General features: G+C 41.8%; 1 protein-coding gene, 1 long non-coding RNA gene and 1 pseudogene across 17 annotated transcripts in view; 1 reads left to right on the top strand and 2 right to left on the bottom strand.

Annotated features, from left to right (window-relative positions):
• The window catches only part of TENM2 (teneurin transmembrane protein 2), a 590108-nt gene that overhangs the window by 28787 nt on the left and 540285 nt on the right, over window positions 1–21036 (bottom strand). The gene's annotated exons all lie outside the window — the stretch shown is intronic.
• Window positions 1–21036, top strand: part of LOC309622721 — a 74649-nt gene that overhangs the window by 47121 nt on the left and 6492 nt on the right. The gene's annotated exons all lie outside the window — the stretch shown is intronic.
• On the bottom strand, window positions 6452–15253 carry LOC309622708 (PC-esterase domain-containing protein 1B pseudogene; annotated as a pseudogene). Its single transcript has one exon. The product of its transcript is annotated as a PC-esterase domain-containing protein 1B pseudogene (transcript).

The raw sequence follows: 21036 nt of genomic DNA, 5'->3' as shown, positions 1-21036 counted from the left end.
GCCTGCTTTGAAAGACATCACCGGGGCACGTTAGCTCAGGCTTCTATGGAGGACACAGCTGGCGTGGCCAGGGCCTGTGTGTGCGCTGGAAGAAGAAATACCCTTGAGGTTATTTAGAGGAGTGCTTTCTAAACTCCTTCACGTCATAGTGGTCATTTTTGTAGGGTGCACTAGAATATAGCAAGGCTGCTAATGGCCAGAGATGACTGATCTGGGCGTGGCTGCCATGAGCAGTTAGGTAGGCTGGGCACGGCACAGTTACAGGGGTGCCACCATGTTGTAGAGAGTGTGAACGGGAAAAACTGGGCAGTGCACAAATTACATAGCCATACACAATAGCCCTGGACCCTGGGGTTCTAACTGTCCTGCCTGGCCACCCTGGGAAGCAAGAGGATTTGTATCTTTGCACACTTACAACCCTTTTGTGGCACATCATCAGCTAATGAAGAGCTAATGATCTTTAAGAACAGGTGCGAAGATTTCTTCCAAAACCTTAAAAAAAAGGTACCTAGGAAGGTGAGGAGAAGGTCTCAGAAATACATATTTTACAAAGATCTGGGAATACGAAGCCTTATTCCTATGTGAACTCCTTTCATTCTCCCATCTAGAGAAAAATCTCGCCACTGTCAAGGATGTAAGACATCAGTGGGGTGATCTCAACAGGCCTGGGGAATTCCAACAAAGGGAGGAACTGATTGACTTAGATTTGAAAGGAATAATGGAACACATCCAGACATAATTTAATATTTATTTAGAAGTCCATCTGATCAGAGAAGAGAGCCTGTCTCAGAAGGCAGGGCTGAGAGACTAGACTCTGGGTAGGGGGAAAGGAGAGGGACTCTAGAGATTCAGCTAGCCCTGAGTGGATGGCTGGAAGAGAAGGAAATGAGGCCAACTCAGCCCAGGCTTTTTCAACGTAATTGACTGTAAATCCAGACATCCCTCGGGTGACTGCTGAAGGCAAGGGAAGGTGTAAACATGCAGAAGGAAGGGATGTGAGACATGTCTGGTACCTGCTCACTTTACCCTAATACTTCAATAGCACTTAACGATAATAATGATGATGGTGATGATGATGTTGATGGTAATAGTAACTTTGACATGTGCTGAGGGCTACTCTATATAGGCATTGTGTTAGGCAGTTTGCATCCACTATCTGAGTTGATGCTCACAAATGAGGAAACTGAGCCTCCAACAGAGGTTATATACTTGCTCAAGTTCACACAGCAATGAAGTAGTAGGTTGGTCTGGAACTTAGGTCTTCAGACTTTGACTAGTTAATGAGGTTATATACTTGCTCAAGGTCACACAGCAATGAAGTAGTAGGTTGGTCTGGAACTTAGGTCTTCAGACTTTGACTAGTTAATGAGGTTATATACTTGCTCAAGGTCACACAGCAATGAAGTAGTAGGTTGGTCTGGAACTTAGGTCTTCAGACTTTGACTAGTTAACGAACCAGCTTTACTGGTTTCTGCATTGTATATATCGTACATGCATTGAGTGCCCTGAGATGTGTCAAATGATGAAGAGACCATAAGGGACTCTAGAGGGTTCCACCCTGTGGCTTTGGAGGAGACAAGGAATAATTCTAACACGACAGGCACCTGTTATATTGGGGAGCAGCATTGTACCCAGGTAAAGAACTACATTTCACAGCTTCCTTTGGAGACTGGGGTGGCTAAAGTGATTTAAGTAGTAGTTGTTGGCTGGGTCTTCTGGGAACCTTAAAGCAAGCAGACTTAGCTAGGAAGTAGGCACCCTTTTGTTCTTCCCACTTTCCTTCTTTTCTTAGGTGGAATGTGGATGTGACCACCGGCGCTCCAGTGTTCACTTTGTGAATATGGGGTGACTTTGAGGATGTTAAACCTCAAAGATAATGGTTCATCCAGAGAGAGAGTCTAGATCCCTGTCAACCTAGGTGTCTTCAAGATGACCTAGGTCATCTGTACCAGCCATGAATTGCTTCCCGCTAGACTCCTTTTAGGTCATAAAAAATAATAAGCCTGTATCTTGTATAAGGTCCTGTTATTTCTCATTTCTGTTACCAGCAGTTGAAACTAATCTAAACTGATAAACCCTTGACGCTTTGACAGGTACTGTGCTAGGTACTTTACATATCTGATCCCAGTTTAATTCTCACAACCTAGGTAGAAATTATTTTATATATGGGCAATTACCCTCAGAGGCAGAGGCAGGATTTGAACCCAGGACCACCTGATTCCCCAAACCATTGCTGTTTTCATGGAGTCATCCCAGAGAAAAGGGGACAGAACATGTGAGATAAACGTTTAGAAAAAAAAAAAAGCTAAGGCATGGAAAGAGAATAAAGGTGGTGAGTTCTTGGGATTATAATGAAATCCAGCTTCAAGTGGAAGAGTCATATCGTCAAACCTGCGGTAATTGGGAAGAATCGTCAAGAAAGCAAAGAGTTGAGTGTGGTAGGATATTTTCAACAGGCCCAAAAGTTAATGCTGTCAGAATCAGTGAAGATGTTGAAGATATGGTCTAGAGTTCCAGAGCAGACCACAAGCTGGCGTCAGAAAGATCACTTCCTCTGGAAACACAAGTTTGGACATACTGCGTTGCTTCATTTGGGACAACAGCAGAAGGCCACCAAGATTCTTAATCCTATGTGTTTAAGAGTTTCAGTTCAAGACCTCGTTAACATTTTATTAGGCAGAATGAATACTGTGGCAACAATGAGGAAGGATTTTCAGGATTTCCCCCACCATGCCTAATATATCCCACCTCCTTGGCCATCCTTCTATTCTATCCCTTTGCTTATTCTTTTCCCTTTTGCTTCTCTTTGCTGATAGCATACATCCCCCAGTGCATTTATTATTTATTGAACGTTAAATCTCTGCTCCTGTCAGGCATGGTGCCTGCTCTGGAATGCAAGGATGAACAACACCAACAAAGCAACACGTCCCAAGAACTTACGATGGGCTTAGTGTGTTCTCAGCACTGCCCATGTTTTATCGTGTTTAATCCTCACAACACTCCCAGGCAAGCACTATTATCCCCATTTTATATGCAAGGCACAGACAGGTTTAAGTGCCCTGCTCAAGCTTACACAAATAGTAAGTGGTGGAGCCAGGGTCCCAATCCCGAGCTCACTGTCTTCACCCCTAGGCTGTACCACCCCCTCTGATGAGTGGCTCTCCATCAGACATGCAATTCTAAACTACCCGGGATGCTCTCTAAAGCATGGTTGCAGGGCTGACTCCACAGCCGCTGAATCAGCCCCCCAGGGAATAGGAGCTGGGTGATTCCGAAGCATACTATTGGTTAAAATACACTTAGTGTGATATAAGGCCTTATCTTCAGTTACCTCGGGGAGACCAACAGACAAATCATATATCCATAATATAATCGTGTGTGTATGTACGTATGTGTATGTTTGTATGTATTTATAGTGTTACAACGTGTATTCATCGGAGATGCTAACAGGTAATTCAAATATACAAGCATGATTATCATTATAACAACTATATTAGTATATGAAGGTGCTAAGAATGCAGAAAGAACAGCATAGTGGGCAAGCACAGAAGATGGGTCCCCAACCTCAGATTGTTACCATTTAGGTCTGTCACTATTACTTAAAGCTATCGAGGCCTTTTGTCTCTTGGCCCAGGTGTACCAACCATAAAAAAGGAATAGGTGCTAATCATTAGCCATTGATAATTTAGGGTGGGATTTTATTTCCAAATTCATCATGTCCCTGGGAATGGGATTTTGTTACAGTGCTGATTTGAGCTAACTCCCCCCCCACCCCCGATTTTAATGAAATAATTGACATACATCATTGCATAAGTTTAAGGTGTACAGCATAATAATCTGACTTACATATATGGTGAAATGATCACCACATTAAGTTTGGTTAACATTCATCCTCTCATATAGATATGAAAGAAAAACGAAAAAGGAAAAAACACAAGATTTACTGTCCTCACAACTTTTTAAATCAATGATTTTTATGTTTATTTTGAAAGTTAAGATAAAATTGACATGCAATATTATATTAGTTTCAGGTGTACAACGTAGTGATTCAATATTGTATCTGTTGTGAAATGATCACCGTAATAAGACTAGTTAACATTATTCACCGTACGTAGCTGTGAAATTTTTTTTCTTGTGAGAACTTTTAAGATCTACTCTCTTAGCAACTTTCAGATACACAATACAGTATTAACTATAAGGGCCATGCTGTACATTACAACCCCATTACTCATTTATTTTGTAACTGGAAGCTTGTGCCTTTTGACTCTCTTTTTCCATTGTGCCCACCCCCACTCCTCACCTCTGTCAACCACCAATCTGTTCTCAGTACCTATGATCTTGTTTTTTTTTTTCTTCTTTTTAAAGATTCCACATGTAAGTGAGATCATATGGCATTTGTCTTTCTCTGTCCAACTTATTTCACTTAGTATAATGCCCTCAAGGTTCATCCATATCACAAATGGCAATATTTCATTTTTTTTGGCAGAATAATATTGTTTGTGTGTGTGTATGTATATTACATATATATATATATCATATCTTCTTTACCCATTTTGTCCATTGATGGACACTTACATTGCTTTCATGTCTTGGCTATTGTAAATAATGCTGCAGTGAACACTGGGGTGCCTATCTTTTTGAGTTAGTGTTTTCATTTTCTTTATATATACGTCCAGGAATGGAATTGCTGGCTCATATGGTAGTTCTATTTTTTAATTTTTTGAGGATACCCCATACTGTTTTCCATAGTGGCTGCACCAATGGCGCACATGGATTCCCTTTTCTCCACATCCTTGTCAACACTTGTTATTTGTCTTTTTGATAATAGCCATTCTAACAGGTGTGAGGTAATGTATCATTATGGTTTGATTTGCACATCCCTAGGGATCAGTAATGTTGAGCACCTTTTCATGGATCTGTTGGCTATCTGTATGTCTTCTTTGGAAAAATGTCTATACAGATCTTATTTTTTAGTTGAATTGGTTTTTTTTGTTTTTAGTATATCTATTTTTATTTTTTATTTATTTATTTTTGGCTGCGTTGGGTCTTAGTTGGGCACGTGGAATCTTTCATTGCATCGCATGGGCTCTTCATTGTGTCGTGTGGGCTTCTCTCTAGCTGTGGCGTGCGGGTTTTCTCTCTCTAGTAGTGGCGTGCAGACTCCAGAGCATGTGGGCTCTGTAGTTGTGGTGTGCAGGCTCCAGAGGGTGTGGGCTCTGTAGTTTGTGGCACGCGGGCTCACTAGTCGAGGCGCGTGCGCTTAGTTGCCCCGCGGCATGTGGGATCTTAGTTCCCTGACCAGGGATCGAACCCACATCCTCTGCATTGGAAGGTGGATTCTTTACCATTGTACCACCAGGAAAGTCCCTTAGTTGAATTGGCTTTTTTCTTTTCTTTTTTTTTTTTTGCCTGTGTTGGGTCTTTGCTGCTGCATGCGGGCTTTCTCTAGTTGTGGCGAGCAGGGGTACTCTTCGTTGCGGTGTGCGGGCTTCTCATTGCAGTGGCTTCTCTTGTTGCGGAGCATGGGCTCTAGGCGCATGGGCTTCAGTAGTTGCAGCACGTGGGCTCGGTAGTTGCGGTATGTGGGCCCCAGAGTGCATGGGCTTCAGTAGTTGCGGTGCATGGGCTCAGTAGTTGCAGTGCATGGGCTCTAGGGTGCACGGGCTTCAGTGGTTGTGGCTCATGGGTTCTAGAGCACAGGCTCAGTAGTTGTGCCACATGGGCTTAGTTGCTCCGCGGCATGTGGGATCTTACCGGACCAGGGATCAAACCCGTGTCCCCTGCATTGGCAGGCAGATTCTTAACGACTGCACCACCAGGGAAGTCCCTTAGTTGAATTGGTTTAAAAAAATTTTTTTTGCTATTGAGTTGTACGAGTTCTTTTTATATTTTAGATATTAACCCCTTATCAGATATATGATTTGTAAATATTAAAAAAAATTATAATTAAAAGGCTGCCTTTTCATTTTGTGGATGGTTTCCTTTGCTTGTGTAAGCTTTTTAATAGTCCCACTTATTGGTTTTCGCTTTTATTGCCTTTGCTTTTATGTCAAATCCAAAAAATCATCGTCGAGACTAATGTCAAGGAACCTATGCTTTTTCTTGGAGTTTTATGGTTCCAGGTCTTATGTTCAAGTTTTTAATCCATTTGAGTTACTTTTTGTGCATGGTATAAGATAGTGGTACAGTTCCATTCTTTTGTATGGGTCTGTCAAGTTTTCCCAGCACCACTTGTTGAAGAGAGTGTCCTTTCTCCATTTTATATTCTTGGCTGCTGTGCTGTAAATTAATTGACCATACATGTGTGGGTTTATTTCTGGGCTCTCAATTCTGTTCCATTGGTCTTTTTTTCTTCTTTTTTTTCTTTTTCATTGGTCTTTGTGTCTATTTTTATTCCAGTACCATATTGTTTTGATTACTATAGCTTTGCAATAGAGTTTGAAATCAGGGATCATGATGCCTTCAGCTTTTTTCTTCTTTTTTTTTTTTTTTTATAAATTATTTATTTTTGGCTGTGTTGGGTCTTTGTTGCTGCTTGCAGGCTTTCTCTAGTTGCAGTGAGTGGGGGCTACTCTTCGTTGTGGTGTGCGGGCTTCTCATTGCAGTGGCTTCTCTTGTTGCAGAGCACGAGCTCTAGGCATGCGGGCTTCAGTAGTTGTGGCACACGGGCTCAGTAGTTGTGGCTCACGAGCTCTAGAGTGTAGGCTCAGTAGTTGTGGCGCATGGGCTTAGTTGCTCCGCGGCATGTGGGATCTTCCCGGACCAGGGCTCGAACCCGTGTCCCCTGCATTGGCAGGCGGATTCTTAACCACTGCGCCACCAGGGAAGCCCCAAAGAAACACATTTTTAATTTCAATTTTATATTTACAAAAAGACAAAGAGAATAGGGAGCGGGGAGGCAGGAATGTTGCTGGTCACCCCCCACCCCCCCCAGAGTGCAGCAAGAGGCCACAGCCAACAGAATGGGTCAGACTGCTCTCCCCTGCCATTACTGATAACAGCAATGGACCAAAGGCTTCAGTTAACAAGGTCAGTCTGTTTGGGGAGAGTCAGATGATCTGTCCAGTTCATGTGCATGAGGAGGAAGTCCCAGGTCAGTCTATTGAGGCCTTGGCTCTCCATAGGCTGGGGCCCTTCTCTTGGAAGTTCTGGGCCGCCCTCTCCAGGGCACATAGGGGCCACAGGGACGATGCCAGGGAAAACTCCTATGGACCACAGGGGCCCGCTGCTGATAACAGGGTCAGGGGAAGGGAGGCCTAGGCGGCTGGGGGCTAAACATATAGTCAACTTTGAAGGCAAATTCTGTCTGGGTAGTTGGGGGAATATCTGAATGGAAATGGTTTAAGGAGAATTGATTCAATTGGGAAGGATGGTCTGAAGAAAAATGGGCATCTTGGGGACAGACTAGGAATGGGGGTGTCACCTGGTGAAAGGGGATGGGATGGGGTTGTGGGGGCAGAAGTGGGAACTGGGGTGGGCAGGGAGATGGTGTCGGGGGCAGGGAGCAGCACCCAGGCAGAGGCAGGGGTCGGGGTGGAGGAGGGAAGGCCGGTTGATTTCTACAGCGCCCCTTTGAGAGGGGGCTGCCTCTCAAGTCTCCTGCCAGGTCCTCCCCTGGCAGGGCCATCCTTGATGCACTTGCCCACTGGGTCGCGCTGGGGCAGCTCCACCCACCAGGCGTCGGCCACGTGGGCCAGCAGAAGCTGGGAGAGTTGCTGGTGCACGCGCTCGTTCCAGTGCACTCCGTCGGAGCCGTGCTTTTGGGCCTCGTCAGAGCTGTAGAAGTTGGCTTCAATCACGTTGGTTTTCAGGGTGGAGGCTGCAGGTCAGAGCTCCGGCAGGAGGAAGCCACTGGTGATGTTGTCGCCCACGGGCATGGCCGTGTTCCAAACCAGGAGGCACGACTAGGGCAGCACCTGGCACAGGCGCCCAAATAGGCTCTCCAGGTTCTGCAGGTAGTTCGGCCAGGAGTCCTCCCCGTACCTGGTGAGGTCCCAGAGGCAGGAGCTCATGATGATCAGGTTCGGGTCGTGCTCACCCGAATGCAGCTCCTCCAGGATGGCTTCGAGGTAGTTGCGCGTCAGGAGTACACGCGCGTCAGGAAGTAGAAGCGCACCAGGTGCTGGCCGGAGCCGAACTGGTGCACCTCGCGGTAGTGGGTGCCGTTATGCATGTGGCCCTGCTTGCCCCCCTGCACCAGCTTGTCCTGTTCGAAGCCGTACTCTCCCTTGGCCTTGAGCTGGCTGAGTGTGAGCAGGCAGTCCTTCTGCAGCAGGAGCACCAGGTCCTTGTACACGGCCCTCTGGACCGAGTCCGCTAGGATGACCACGAACTTGTTGTGGAGCAGCTGCTGCACTTCGGAGGCGAGCCCATGGCCCATGACGCTTGGGACGCGCCGCGTAGCTCCTTCCTTTCACTCGGTGGGTCTGCGGATGGCTCCTCAGGTGTAAAGGTGATCCCTCAGCTCAGGTGGCTGGTCCTCCTACATCCTCAGGCACTTTGCTCCAGGAGGTGCCCCGGAGAGGGGAGAATTAGGCATTCTATGTTTCTCCTTCAATCTCCTGGGGCTGGCTCCTTTCTTTAAACCTTAAACACATTCTAGTTTCTTGCTTTAAAAAGGAAAGGAACCGTCTTTGACTCCACCTCCAGGATAGTCCTATCTTTTGCTTCCCCTTCAAGGCCACTTTTTGCAAAGTTGTTTGAACTGGCTGTGTCTGGGTCCTCACCTCCCACTCACTCCTCCTTTTACTTGATTTTGGTTTCCAACTCCACCAAAGCGAAGAAACGTTTGTCAGTAAATCCCCAGCGATTTCCTTGTTGCTCCTTTCAGTGACTACTTCTTGGTCGTTATCACATCTGTAGCATTCCTAGCTCCTTGGGGCTGGGGCACCGATGCTGATTCCCTTCCATGACTCTGCCGGAGAGTCTGACACCCTGGTCTCCTGTCTCACCTCCCCCGGTATCCTGTGTGAGTTTCTCTTTCTCTGGCCATCCCCAAACGTCAGTCTTTCTCAAGGCCCACTCATTGGCTCCTTCCTTCTTTTCTTAAACATTCTTTCCTTCAGTGAATCCATCCACACTCTTGGTGTCCATACACTCCTATTTGCCCCAACTTTTCTGGTCTGTTCTTCTTTTTCTGGCCATTTGGGTATCTGTGGTTCCATACAAATTTTAGGAATGTCTGCTCTATTTCTGTGAAAAATGCCATTGGAATTTTGTTAGGGATTGCATTGAATTTGTAAATTGCTTTTGGTAGTATGGACATTTTATCAATATTAATTCTCCCACTTCATGAGCATGGAACACCTTCCCACTTATTTGTGTCACCTTCAGTTTCTTTCATCAATGTCTTACAGTTTTCAGTGTACAGGTGTTTCACCTCCTTGGCTAAATTTATTCCTAGGTATTTTGTTTGTTTTGATGCAATTGTAAATGGGATTGTGCTCTTAATTTCTCTTTCTGATAATTTGTTATTAGTGTATAGAAATGCAACAGATTGCTGTATATTAATTTTGTACCCTGCAACTTTACTGAATTTGTTTATTCTTGTTTTGTTTTGTTTTGATAAAGTCTTTATGGTGTTTTATATATAATTTCATGGCTTCTACAAATAGTGACAGTTTTACTTCTTCCTTTCCCATTTGGATGCCTCTTACTTATTTTTCTTGCTTTATTGCTGTGTCTAGGACTTCCAATGTTGTGTTGAATAAAAGTGGCAAGAGTGGGTGTACTTGTCTTGTCCCTGATCTTAAAAGAAGAGCTTTCAGCCTTTCACCATTGAGTATGATGTTAGGTATAAGCTTATTATATATGGCCTTCATTATGTTGAGGTACGTTCCCTCTACACTCACTTTGCTGAAGGTTTTTATCTAAATGGATGTTGAATTTTGACAAATGCTTTTCACATCTATTGAGATGGTCATATGATTTTTATCCTTTACTTTGTAAATATGTATCACGTTGATTTATCGATGTTGAACCATCCTTGCATCCTTGGAATAAATTTCACTTGATCATATGTATGATTCTTTTAATGTATTGTTGAATTCAGTTTGCTAATGTTATGTTGAGGATTTTTTCATCTATGTCCATCCATCAGGGATATTGGCCTGTAATTTTATTTCTTGCAGTGTCCTTGTCTGGTTTTGGTTTCAGGGTAATGCTGGCCTTGTTAAATGAGTTTGGAAGCATTCTTTTTAGAAGGACTGGTATCAATTCTTCTTTGAATGTTAAGTAGAATTCACAAGTGAAGCCATGTGATCCTGGACTTGTGTTTCGTGGGAGGTTTTTGACTACTGATTCAATCTCCTTCCTAGTAATTGGTCTGTTCAGATGGTCTCTTTCTTCATGATTCAGTCTTTGTATGTTGTATGTTTCTAGAAATTTATCCAGTTCTTCCATGTTGTCCATTTATTGGTGTATAATTGTTCATAGTAATCTATTATCATTTTATTTCTGTGATATCGATAGTAATTTCTCCTTCATTTCAGATTTTATTTATCTGAGTCCTCTCTTTTTTCTTAAGTCTAGCTAAAGGTTTGTCAATTTTGTTTATCTTTTCAAAGAACTATCTCTTGGTTTCATTGAATTTTTGCTATTGTTTAATCTTTATTTCATTCATTTTTTGCTCTGATCTGTATTATTTCTTCCTGCTACTAACTTTGGGCTTCATTTGAGGTATAAAGTTAGGTTGTGTATTTACGATTTTTCTTGTTTCTTCAGGTAGACATTTATTGCTATGAACTTCCCTCTTAGAACTGCTTTTTCTGCATCCTTTAAGTGTTAGTATGTTGTATTTCCATTTTCATTTGTCTCAAGGTATTTTTTTATTTCTCTTTTGATTTGTTTCACTCATTGATCTATAGCATGTTATTTAATCGCCATATACTTGTGAATTTTCTAGTTTTCTTCTTCTAATTGAGTTCTATTTCTAGTTTCATACCATTGTGGTCAGAAAAGATGCTTGATATGATTTCAACCTTGTAAATTTTTTAAGAATTGTATTGTGGCCTCATATATGATCTATCCTGGGGAAAGTTCCAAGTGCACTTGAGGAGATCTGTATTCTGTTGTTTTTGGATGGAACATTCTATTTATATCTGTTAAATTTATCTGGTCTTATATGTCATTTAAGGCCAATGTTTCCCTATTGATTTTCTGTCTGGATAATCTATCCATTGATGTAAGTGGGGTATTAAGTCTCCTACTATTGTTGTATTCCTGTCTATTTCTCCTTGAGATCTGTTAATATTTGCTTTATATATTTAGGTGCTCCTATGTTAGGTGCATAAATACTTACAAATATTATATTCTCTTGTTGGATGTACCCCTTTGTCATTATGTAATACTTTTCTTTAACAACTTTCACACATATCATACGGCAGGGTTAACCACGGCCATGTTGTACATTACATACCTAGCACTTATTTATCTTATAACTGGAAGTTTGTGCATTTTGATCACCATCCTCCAGTTCTACCTCCCCCACCTCTGCCTCTGGTAACCACAAATCTGATCTCTTTTACTATAAGTATTGGGATTTTTGTTTGTTTGTTTGTTTTATAGATTACACCTGTACGTGAGATCATACAGTATTGGTCTTTCTCTGTCTGACTTATTTCACTTAGCACAATGCCCTCAAGGTTCATCCATGTTGCTGCATATGGTAGAATTTCCTCATTTTTTTAATGACTGAGTAACATTCCATTGTATATATATACCACAACTTCTTTATCCATTCACTGTCAATGGACACTTAGGATATTTCCATATTTTAGCTATTATAAATAGCTGCTATGAACATGGGGAAACAGATATCCATTGTTTTTTTTCCTTCAGACATATTCCCAAAAGTAGAATTGCTGGATCATATAGTAGTTCTATATTTTTAATTTTTTGAGGACCCTTCATACTGTTTTCCATAGTGGCTGCACCCATTTACAACCCCACGAATAGTGCACAAGAGTTCCCTTTTCTCCACATCCTCACCACATTTGTTAACTCTTGTCTTTTTAGAATGGTCATTCTAATGGGGGGTGGGGGTGGTGGTGAGGTGATATCTCATTGTGTTTTTGATTTGCATTTTCCTAGTGATTAGTGATGTTGAACATCTTTTCATGTACCTGTTGGCCATCTGTATATCTTCTTTGGAAAAATTTCCATTCAGGTCCTTTGCCCAATCCAATTTTTAATTTTTTTTTTTTTTGCTATTGGATTGTATGAGGTTTTTAAAATAAATTTTAGATGTTAACCCTTTATCAGATATATGGTTCACAAATATTTTTTTCCCATTTTGTAATTGTCATTTCACCTTGTTGTTTCTTTTGCTGTGCAGACCTTTATAGTTGATGTATTCTCACTTGTTTATTTTTGATTTTGTTGATTGTGCTTTAGGTGTCATATCCAAAAAAATCATTACCAAGACCCATATCAAGGACCTTCTTCCTGTTTTTTCCTCTAGGAGTTTGATAATTTCAAGTCTTACATTTTAAGTCTTTAATCAATTTCAAGTTAATATCTGTGAGATGTCTAAGACAGGGGTCTAGGTTCATTATTTTACATGTGAATATCCAATTTTCACAGCACCATTTATTGAAGAGACTGTCTTTTCTCCATTGAGTATTCTTGGCTCCCTTGTCAAATACAGTTGACCATACAAGCATGAATTTATTTCTGGGCTCTCAGTTCTATTCCATTGGTCTATCTGTCTGTTTTTATTCCAGTACCATACTGCTTTGATGACCGTAGCTTAGCAGTTTAGCTTGAAACCAGGAAGTGTGATACCTTCTGCTTTGTTCTTCCTTCTTAGGATTTCTTTGGTCATCGGGGTCTGTTGTGGTTCCATACAAATTTTAGAATTTTTTTTCTACTTTTCTAAAAATGCCATTGGAATCGTAATAGGGATTGCATTGAATCTAGAGATGGCTTTTGGTAGTTTTGACATTTTAACAATCTTAATTCTTCCATTCAATGAAATTGGGACACCTTTCCATTTATTTGTGTCTTCTTTGATTTCTTTTATCAGTGTCTTGTATTTTTCAAAGTAGAAATCTTTCACCTCTTTAGTAAATTTGGTCCTAAGTATTTTATTGTTTTTGATGCTACTGCAAATAGCATCATTTTCTTTATTTTTTTTTAGATAATTCATTGTGAGTGTATAGAAACACTACTGAATTCTGTATGTTAATTTTGTATCCTACACTCTTGCCAAATTTGTTGATTATATCCAACAGTGTTCTGGCAGAGTATTTAGGATTTTCTATGTATGAAATCATGTCATCTGCAAATAGAGATAATTTTACTTCTTCCTTTCCAATTCTGATATCTTTTATTTATTTTTCTCACCTGACTGCTCTGGCTAGAACTTTCAATACTAAGTTGAATAGGAGTGGTGAGAGTGGGCACCCTTGTCTTGATCCTGATCTTAGGAGAAAAGCTTTCAACCTTTTACTGTTCAGTATGATGTAGCTATGGGCTTGTTATATATGGCCTTTATTATGTTGAGGTATGTTCTATCTATACCTAATTTGTTAAGCGTTTTTATCACAGACAGGTGTTGAATTCTGTCAGATGCTTTTTTCCTGCATATATTGACATAATCATATGATTTTTTTCTTTCATTCTATTAATGTGGTGTATCACACTGACTATTTTGCATATGTTGAAACATCCTTGCATCCTAGGGGTAAATCCCACTTGGTCATGGTAAATGATCCTTTTAATGTGCTGCTGAATTTGGTTTGCTAGTATTTTATTGGGAATTTTTGCATCTATATTCATTAGGGATATTGGTCTGTAGTTTTCTTTTCTGGTTTTGGTATCGGGATAATGCTGGCCTTGTAAAATAAGCTTGGGGGAGTGTTCCCTCCTCTTTATTTTTTTGAAAGAGTTTGAGAATGATTGGTATTAATTCTTCTTAAAATGTTTGGGAAAATTCACCAGTGAAGCCATCTGATCTGAGCTTATCTTCATTGGGCAATTTCTGGTTACTGATTGTCTCATTAGTAATTAGTCTGTTCAAATTTTCTATTTCTTCCTGATGCAGTCTTGGTAACTTGTATGTTTCTAAGAATTTTCCATTTCTTCTAGGTTATTCAGTTTGTTGGTGTATAATTGTTCAGAGGAGCCTCCTATGATCCTTTGTATTTCTGTAGTATAAATTGTAATGTGTCCTTCTTCATTTATAATTTTTTTAAAATAAATTTATTTTATTTTATTTTTGGCTGCGTTGGGTCTCTGTTGCTGCATGAGGGCTTTCTCTAGTTGTGGTGAGCAGGAGCTACTCTTTGGTGCGGTGCGCGGGCTTCTCATTGCGGTGGCTTCTCTTGTTGCGGAGCATGGACTCTAGGCACGCGGGCTTCATTAGTTGTGGCACGTGGGCTCAGTAGTTGTGGCACACGGGCTTAGTTGCTCTGCAGCATGTGGTATCTTCCTGAACCAGGGCCCGTATCCCCTGCACTGGCAGGCGGATTCTTAACCACTGTGCCACCAGGGAAGTCCTTCATTTATAATTTTGTTGATTGGGTCCCTTCTCTTTTTGCCTTGGTTGGTGTACCTAAGGGTTTGTCAGTTTTGTTGATCTTTTCAAAGAACCAACTGTGAGTTTGTTTTATATCATCTATTGTTTTCTCATTCTCTTTTTTATTTATTTCTGCTCTTTTATTTCCTTCCTTCTGGTAACCTTGGGCTCAGTTTGTTCTCCTTTTTTCTAGTTTCTTAAGGCATAGAGTTAGGCTGTTTCTTTGGAATCTTTCTTGCCTCTTAGTGCAGGTGTTTGTTGCTGTGAACTTCCCTCTTAGAACTGCTTTTGCTGCATCCCATAAGGTTTGGTATGTTGTATTTCCATTTTCATTTGTCTCAAAATACTTTTAAAATTTCCGCTTTAGTTTGTTTTTGATTCATTGGTTGCTCAGGAGAGTGTTTTAAAATTTCCATGTATTTGTAAATTTTCTAGTTTCCTCCTGTTACTGATTTCTAGTTTCATACCACTGTGGTCAGAGGAGAAACTTGCTATGATTTCAATCTTCTTTAATTTGCTAAGACTTGTTTGGTGGCCCAACATATAGTTTATCTTAGAAATTGTTCCATGGGTGCTTGAAGAATGTGTTTTCTGCTGTTGTCAGATAGCATGTTCTGTATATGTCTGTTAGGTCTATTTTGTCTATAGTATTGCTCAAATCTGCTGTTTCCTTACTGATTCTGTGTCTGAAGGATCTATCCATTGTTGAAAGTGGGATATTAAAGTTCCCAACTATTTTTGGTTGGTTTTGGCTGCACCACACGGCTTGGGGGATCTTATTTCCCTGACCAGGGATCGAACCCGGGTCCACAGCAGTGAAAGCCCAAGTCTTAACGACTGGACTGCCAGGGAGTTCCCTCCCAACTATTTTTGTGTTGCTGTTTATTTCTCCTTTTAGCTCTGTTTTTGTTTTATATATTTAGATGCTTCAGTGTTGAGTATATAAATATTTATAATTGTTATATCTTAATGGATTGACGTCTTTATCAGTATATAATGAACTTTTCTGTTTCTTTTTACCATTTTTAGTTTAAAGTCTCTTTTGTTTCATATAAGTATAGCTACTTTTGCTTTTTTGGGGATTATTATCTGTTTGAAATATCTTTTCCATCCTTTCACTCTCAGTCTATACATGTCTTTAAGGCTAAAGTGAGTATCATATAAAGCAGCATATTGTTGGAACTTTTAATTTTTAAATCAATTCAGCCATTCTATGTCTTTTAATTAGAGAATTTAATGTTTGCAGTTGAAGTAATTATTGATAAGTAAGGACTTACTGTTGCCATTTTGTTCATCATTTTCTGGCTTTCTTGTAGATGCATTGTTCCCCTTTTCATATCCTGTTGTCCTTTTTTTTTTTTTTTTTTGGCTACACTGTGCAGCTTGTGGGATCTTAGTTCCCTGACCAGGGATCAAACCTGGGCTCCCTGAAGTGGAAGCGTGGAGTCCTAACCACTGGACTGCCAGGGAATTCCCCTTGCTGTCTTTCTTTTGTGTGTGTTTTGATGTCTTTTTTGTGTGTGTGTTTTGATGTCTTTTGGTACCAGTGTTCTCTGACTTCTTTATCATGTTCTTCTGTGTAATTACTACAGGTTTTTCCCTTTGTGGTTACCATGAGGCTTACATAAAATATCTTAAAATGATAACATTCTATTTTAAACTGATAACAACTTAGCTTTAATATAATTCCTGAAATTTACACTTTTACTTCTCACATTTTGGGTATTGATGTTACAGTATACATATTTTTAATACTATGTAACTACTAACAGATTATAGTAGTTATGATTATTATTATTTTTAACTTATAACTAGAGTTGTAAGTGAATTCACACTACTCTTACCATATTACATAATCTAATTCTATGTTTACCATTAAAAGTGAGTTTTATGCTACTTTCTTCTGTTTTTATGATGTTAATTAGTGACCTTTTACTTCCACACAAAGAACTCCCTTACCATTTTGGTAAGGCAGGTCTAATGGTGGTGAGCTCCCTTGCTCTTGTTTGCTTATGAGTCTTTTCCTTCCTTCATTTATGAGGACACCTTTGCTGGGTATAGAATTCTTGGTTTACAGTTTTTTTTCCCCCTTTCAATATTTTGAATATATCATCCCATTCCCTCGTGGCCTGAAAAGTTTCTGTTGAGGAACCTGCTGATAGTCTCATGGAGATTCCCTTGTATGTAATGTCTATCTTTTGTCCTGCTGCTCTCAACTTTCTTTATCTTTGACTTTTGACAATGTTAATTGCCATGTGTCTCAGTGTAGCCCTATTTGGGTTCAACCTATTTGGGGTTGTTTGGGCCTCATTGATCTGGATGTCCATTTCTCTTTTTTTTGGCTTGGGAAGATTTCACCCATTATTGCTTTAAGTATACATTCTGTTCCTTTCTCTGTTTCTTCTGGAATTCTCATAATGCAAATATTCTTTTTTTTTTTTTTTGCAGGGGTGGGGGGCTTGTGTCTCATAAGTGCAAAGGCTTTCATTGCTGTTTTTCTTTTCTTTTCTTTTCTTTTTCTTTTTTGCTCCTCTGACAGGATAATTTCAACTGTCCTGTCTTCCAGGTTGCTGGCTTTTTTTTCTTCTGTATTGAGTCTGCTTTTGAAGCTCTTTATTGAATTCTTCAGTTTAGTTATTGTATTTTTCAGCTCTAGAATTTTTTTCATGGTTTTTATTTTTGTTCAACTTCTTGTCATGTTCATGAATTGTTTTCCTAATTTCATTTGTCTGTGTGTTCTTGCAGTTCACTAAAGTTCTTTAAGAGGACTATTTTGAATTCTTTGGCTGACAGTTCATAGATACTCATTTAAGTAGGGTCAGTTACTGAAGTTCTCTTAGTTTCCTTTGGTGGTGTCATATTTCCCTGATTTTTCATGAGCTTTCATTCCTTACGTTGGTATCCGTGCATTTGAGTAAGTGGTCTCTCTTCTAGACTTTGCAGGTTTGCTTTGGTAGAGAGAATTCTTCACCAGTTAGCTCAGTTTTAGTTTCTGCAACTGTCTGCTGATAACGACCTTGAGCAGGTGGGGCTTGCTATCAGGGTCTATTTTTGGATGAGGCAACTGCCTGAGCTCTGAGGGCAGGGGTGGGGGGGTGTGCTGCTGACTGAGAACAGTTGGATAGGACTCTTGTCTTGGTTCCCTGCCTAAGTGAGGCTGTAGGATGGGCTCTGCAGTTGCCTGGGTTCTCTGGTCAGGCTTACTAGACCTTTGGGCCTGGGTACTGTACTTAGCAGTAGGTATCTGCCCTGCCCTAGTGGGGCAGCAGAATGGAATCCAGGGTCTGCATGGCTTGTTTCAGGACTTGAATTTGGGAGGAGTGTATACTGAATTCCCTCTCCAGACGGGGGCTACAGGTTTTGCTCTGCAGATGGGAAAAGCCACGGACTGTGCTCTCTGTTCAAGTGCCACTGTAAGCAGGGCAGATGGATGGGCTACACAGCTTCCCATGTGCTGTGGTTGGGTTCCTTGGTCGGGTGGGCTGAAGCCTATAGTCAGCAACGAGTGGGGCTACAAATTAGTTTCCCTGCTTGCGTGCAGTGGAAAGACTAGCTCCAAGGTTTGTAAGGCTATTTGTTTGTGATCTTGATTCAAACCAACCCTTGCCCCAAGTTCCCTGGCCAAATAGGGCCACTGGCTTTGCTCTGCAGGCTATCAGCTCTGCCTGCCCACCTCTCTGTTCGAGCTTGCTGTGCTATACAGCCTCTACGTGTTCCCACCAGTCCCCCTGGCCAGTCAGGGTGGGGAGACACACTCAGCAGCTGGTAGGCCTATGATCCGCTCCCACGCCTGGGTGGGGCAGGAGGGTCCATTTCAGGCATCTCCCAAATTTTCTGAACAGGCTTTCTGGTTGGAAGGGGCTGAGAGCTACACTTAGCAGCAATGGGGCTGTGAATGAACTCCCCCTGTCTGGGCATATCAGGGGAACCCTCCATGCCTGGTACTGACTTTGCTCTGGGGCAATCAGCTCTGCCTGTCTGCTTCCTGGCTTGAGCATTACTGGGTTTCTATGCCTTGGAGGGGGAAGTGGGCAGATCAGCCTCCAGAGCTGGCAAAACTCCTCGTTTGAGGACCTGGCTTGCACCCTGCCAAGTTCCCTGCTCAGACTGACTTGGTTCTGCAGCTGAGCAAAGCTGCTGGTTGGGATTACTACCTGGGCGCTGCAGGGAGGGACTCGGTCTACCGAGATCTGAGTGCTGGTTGTTGCAAGCCCTTCCCCCTTTCTCCATCAGGATCAGCTTCCCAGTGGTTGAGCCCCGCAGATTCTCCTGCAGTCCCTGTGGGGTGATACAGGAGTAGCCACTCTCACAAAGCAGCTCACAATGCTGGGGGGTCCCAGATGTCGCCCACGTGCTCTCTCTTCCCACTAGTGGAGCTGTGTTGGCCTGGTGGAGGGGCAATGCAGTCAGCGTGCAGCTGCTCCTGTTACCCTTCTGATACACATGTCTTGATCTCTGTGGTACAAGGCGTGGGGGGATGGTGGGGTGGGGGGGTTGGCTCAGCCTCACCCTGTGTTCTAGGATGCTCTTGGTGGTTTCCTGTCCATGAATCCTTGTTAGCTGCTGTGCTTATGAGGGCAAAGTCAGGGATGACCTATGTTCCCATCTTGGTGATGTCGCCGAGTTAACTTTTGAAATACGTAATTTCTATAAAAATGCCTGATCCTTCTAATACTTAAATATAATAAATTCACTGGAAGCTGAGTCAAGGAGTTCAGGCCAGCCATATAATCTAGTCAAATATCTTTAATTGTGAGGGTCCCTTTATTAAAGGGGAGGTGCCTGGGCTACGGGGTTCGAGATCTTGGAGGGTCTGACAGGCATGCTCATCTCTTCATAGGCACCTGCCCCCGACTTCAGAGTGTGCAGGAGCTTTCATTTAGCCACACTGTTCTCTTATTCCGAATTCCACCTAAAAATATTTAAATTAACCTTCAGGCTTCCTGGAGAACATAAAAGTTATTTTGAATTATTTTCACTGCCAGGATCAGCACAATTCCCTTCCCAGCCAGCTCAGTAGGTATTCAGTGATAGAGAAACCAGTTTTTAAATTAATACAATTTTGTGTTTGTAAGGAAGCCATTATTTTTAATCATTGGGCATTTTCCTCAGCCTGGCTTCCCCAGTTAATAAAACTCAGCTATTTAGCATGGTTTTTATTTTTGCAGAGGGCAGACTTTGGGAAGTAGTTTCCCAATGTGGAATCTCCCTCCAGAATGTTTTGATCTCTCCAGGCACACGCCTGTCACAGGAGCCTTGTAAAAAAAACACCCTGAGAAAAGGAAACGCTGTCATTAAAATGGCCCTGCTGGGCCTATAACTGGTGACTCTAACTTAGCTTGAGGGGGCAATGTCGGGAGCTGGCGAATCGAGAAACTGGAAAGAGGAAGTTAACACTGGGCTGGATCCCCTCCTGGAAATGGCGCTGTAGCACAGCAGGAGAGACCTCAGTTAGACTTACAGCAGAATCCCTTGCCCATCCCACTTCGCGTCTGGGAAACCCAGAAAAGATTAGTGAGGGAGGGCAAGAGAGTCTCCATGTCTGGCAATGCTGAAAAGCGGAACTCCCCGCTTGGAGAGTTTAGTTATTCACCCACCCGGAGGAAAAGCCTGGCCTAGATGACATCTTCATTTCCTTTCTGGGTCAGACCTCTGGGATTTAAAAAGCAGCTCCCAGACAAGACTCCATGCTATGATGGGATCAGGGCTGGAGCAGATATAACAACTTGCTATAAATTTAATATTAGCTTAAATAATGCATAATTAGAAGGGTAAGCCTCTGCAAACACATTAAGTAATGTATTCCCCAAGCAAACATGATTTTTGGATGATATGCTGTTTTGGATGGCGGTGAGGTAGAAAGGTGGAGAGACCTGAATTTGAGTTGCAGTTTTAACACTGATCAGTTTTGTCATTACAAAGCAGAACTTTCACTGGTCATGCCTCAGTTTCCTTATCTGTCATGAGCCTGTGAGCTCCTAGTGGGTAGAGACTTCATCTTATTTTTCTTAGTGTCTCTATTATTTTGGAATGTGCTTGGTGCTCAAACATTTGTGAGTAAGGGGGTTGAATCAGACCGAGTATAAGCACGCTGGCAGCTCTGATGATCTAAGCTCTAACATGAAAAACTGAGATGAGAAAATGTGAGCAGGACATTTGTGACTTCCAAGTATCTGAAAGGCTTCCTTCATTCTAAAGAGCAATTGGAGTCATTCTGGGAGGAACCCCCGAGACCTGGAATTAATAGACAGAGGTTGGAGGGAGAGGATTTTCATGATGTCAACTTAAAATCACATCCACTCATTCAGCATTGACTGAGCACCTACTCTGTGCTTGTTAATGTGATCAATATTTAAACTAGAGCAGGACAGTTAGGGCCCCTGACCTCATGACCTTACAGGTCAGAGCAGGATAAAGACACATGAACCAACAATGAAAAACATTCGTGTGGTGATGAGTAAACAGAGGAAGGCACTACGGGAACGGAGGAGGGACACGGAGCCAGAACTGGACGGACG

Source organism: Balaenoptera borealis, assembly GCF_965194805.1.
Source record: "Balaenoptera borealis genome assembly, chromosome: 2".
NCBI classification, from domain to species: domain Eukaryota; kingdom Metazoa; phylum Chordata; class Mammalia; order Artiodactyla; family Balaenopteridae; genus Balaenoptera; species Balaenoptera borealis.
The sequence above is the reverse complement of the archived record's forward strand: the minus strand, read 5'-3'. Positions and strand labels throughout refer to the sequence as shown.